The sequence below is a fragment of the Pogona vitticeps genome, chromosome 4 (assembly GCF_051106095.1).
Source record: "Pogona vitticeps strain Pit_001003342236 chromosome 4, PviZW2.1, whole genome shotgun sequence".
Classification (NCBI taxonomy): domain Eukaryota; kingdom Metazoa; phylum Chordata; class Lepidosauria; order Squamata; family Agamidae; genus Pogona; species Pogona vitticeps.
The window spans coordinates 9,855,394-9,858,824 of NC_135786.1; the positions used below are offsets into that span (position 1 = coordinate 9,855,394).

Here is a 3,431-nt window from a genome sequence, read left to right on the forward strand (position 1 = left end):
TTTTCCAGATTTTGATTTTACCATCTAGTTCGAGGAAATGTTCTTGTGAAACTGAACGAATGCAAATTTGATCCCAATAAAAGTAATAGCCACCTATGGATTTGGGGTTTTCTTCATTTCTGTGGATCAGAAATTGCGCTTTTTTTGAGAAGGGGGTATTAGACACACATTTTAGTAGTCATTCTGAGTTGGAAGTGGACTCGATACCAAACTAGGGATAGGAAAGAATGTTGTTTTAGAACATTTTTAAGTGTTAGAATTTATCAAGATTTGTAGATTTCTTTCAAATTTGTGATGGGAAAGGATTTGAGATTAAAACATCTGAAGGGGGAAGAAACCAACTTTCTCAGATTAATTCAGACGTTGTTCCTTCTTGTCCTTGTCATTATGAGCACGAAGGTGATTCTGAAATCCTATCCCAGTTTGTAACAGGATTATTCAAGGCATGGTTTGGTTTGCCAATATCAGCTTCCCAGTGTGTTTCCATGATGAAGTGGGAATTTGAACACAGTTCTCCTGAGTCTTACTGAGTCCAGCACTCTGTCCACTACACCACACTGTTTCTCAGAAGAACTCAACTCTGCAAATGGCTGCCTTTATATTCCTGTGCATTCAGCTATAGTAGTGGTGCTGAATTAGGGTTACCATTTTGTTTTCCTCAGAGACTATTTAATACCTATATGTCAAGCTGTTACTTTGCCGTGTGGAAATAGCCGTGCCTGTTGAAATTAGCCAATACAGACAGGGGACAGCTTCATTTCAGTTTCTTTCAGGAGTTACCATGGTTTACCGATTCCTTTGTATTTGGGATTTGAAGAACCTGAGGTAAAAAAACAACACACACACAACAAACTCTGTAAGCAGAGAAAGCAAAACTGACAAATATTCCTGTCATCAGTTGTAATAATGCTGACTTACCTTGGAGGGGCATCGCAAGGTTTGTCATCATCCATCACACCCGTTGCTTTAGAATAATATGATCAGACAATCAGAGAAAAACAGAGATCACTGTGTTCTAGAAGTTTATAATCTAAACCGCCGTAGAGGATGAGAAAAAAGAGTGGGGTGGCAGTCCAGAGGTGAGTGTTGTAAGGGAAAGAGAAGGCTGGTTTGCTCTGGTTCCATTCCTCTCAGAGATTAGGAGGACTAACATTCCTCCAGCTGGTGGTAAATGTTTCTATTAAAAGAGAAAATTGGTGAGAAGTTCAGAGTTCATAGCAACAGTTCACAGCAAGCTCTTTCCCAATGGTTCCCTTGAGACTGGACAGCAGGCAGTCTTGCAGTTAACAGAAAAGGGAAGATGGTTTTGTGACATCTCTAGAGCATGCCAAGATCCATAGTCTATGAATCACCTCTTAAGTACCAAAATGAGGGAGGGAGAGTACAAGCAAGAGAACAAGGGAGAGAGGGAGCAAGCTGTTTGGAAGGCAAGACGTCCTTTTGAAACAAGACAATGTTTTCCCTGTTTTCAGCTGACGTTACACTTTCTGAGATTTGATATACGGCACTGCATCAATCCGAGCATTACATCATGTTGACTGAAATGCATGAATGCTTACCCTTGGGTGCAGGCAGTTGCTTTGCAGGAACAGGTGGCTGCTTATAAATATAGGCATCTTGCTGGACCTCATGCTTTGGTGGAGAAGCAATGCTGTGCCATGAGAAAGGGCAACCTCTTCTTTGACCATGAGATGGCCAAAGGATTGGAGCCTCAGCTTCAGGATCTGTCCTTCTAGTGAGCACTCAGGGTTGATTTCCTTCAAAATGAATAGGTTTGTTCTCCTTGCAGTCCAGGGGACTCTCAAGAGCCTCCTCCAGCACCACAATTCAAAAGCATCAATTCTTCGGCGGGCAGCCTTCTTTATGGTCCAGCTCTCACTTCCATACATAGCTACTGGAAAAACCATAGCTTTGACTATATGGACATTTGCTGGCAAGGTGAAGTCTCTGATTTTTAAGATGAAACCTTTCTAAGTTTGTCATCACTTTCCTCCCAAGAAGCAGGCATATTTTAATTTCATGGCTGTTGTCATCATCTGCAGTGATCATGGATCCCAAGAAGATAAAATCTGTCACTGCCTCCATATCTTCCCCTTCTATTTGCCAGAAGGTGATGGGACCAGTGGCCAGGATCTTAGTTTTTTTAATGTTGAGCTTCAGACAATTTTTGTGCTCTCCTCTTTCACCCTCATTAAGAGGTTCTCTAATTCCTCCTCACTTTCTGCCATCAGCGTGGTATCATCTGCATATCTGAGGTTGTTGGTATTTCTTCCAGAAATCTTAATTTTGGCTTGGGATTCCTCCAGTCCTGCCTTTTGCATGATGTATTCTGCATATAAGTTAAATAAGCAGGGAGACAATATACAGCCTTTTCGTACTCCTTTCTCAATTCTGTAACGTCCCTACCATTTTTGTCCTTTTTCATGTCCGTCTTTGTGCAAAATGTTCCTTTATTATCTCCAGTTACGTATCTCTGGTTTTCCCCTTTCTATTATTTTCCTCTATTTATTTGCACTGTTCATTTAAGAAGGCCCTCTTGTCCCTCCTTGCTATTCTTTGGAAATCAGCATTCCATTTTCTGTAACTTTCCCTATCTCCCTTGCATTTTGTTTCCCTTCTCTTCTCTGTTATTTGTAAGGACTCCTTGGACAGCCACTTTGCTTTCTTGCATTTCCTTTTCTTTGGGATGGTTTTTGTTGCTGCTTCCTGTACAATGTTACGAGCCTCCATCCATAGTTTTTCAGGCACTCTGTCCACCAAATCTAGTTCCTTAAATCTGTTCTTCACTTCCACTGTGTATTCATAAGGGATTTGGTTTACATTATACCCGACTAGCTCAGTGGTTTTTCCTACTTTCTTCAGTTTAAGCTTGAGTTTTGCTATAAGAACCTGATGATCAGAGCTGATTGTATAGAGCTTCTCCATTTTTGGCTGCAGAGAATATAATCAATCTGATTTCGGTATTGCCCATCTGGTGATGTCCATGTGTAGAGTTGCCTCTTGTGTTGTTGGAAAAGAGTATTTGTGATGACTAGCTTGTTCTCTTAACAAAACTCTATTAGCCTTTGTCCTGCTTCATTTTGAACTCCAAGACCAAACCTACATATTGTTCCTTTTATCTCCTGACTCCCTACTTTAGCATTCCAATCCCCTAGAATGAGAAAAACATCTTTATTTGGTGTCAGTTCTACAAGGTGTTGTAAGTCTTCATAGAATTCATCAGTTTCAGCCTCTTCAGCATCAGTGGTTGGTGCATAAACTTGGATGACTGTGATGTAGAAAGGTCTGCCTTGGATTCGTACTGAAATCATTTGATCATTTTTGAGATTGTATCCCATTACAGCTTTCCCCACTCATTTGTTGACTATGAGGGCCACTCCATTCCTTCTATGGGATTCTTGCCCACAATAGTAAATGATAATCGTCTGAAT

The 3,431-nt window shown here is 40.8% G+C and overlaps 1 long non-coding RNA gene across 1 annotated transcript; it reads right to left on the bottom strand.

The window, feature by feature from the left end:
* Positions 1-233: 233 nt before the first annotated feature.
* On the bottom strand, positions 234-1,177 carry LOC144588714 (uncharacterized). Its single transcript, XR_013544391.1, has 2 exons — positions 919-1,177; positions 234-820 (listed from the first exon to the last, which is right to left on the bottom strand). It is a non-coding gene; the product is annotated as an uncharacterized LOC144588714 (long non-coding RNA).
* Positions 1,178-3,431: the final 2,254 nt, after the last annotated feature.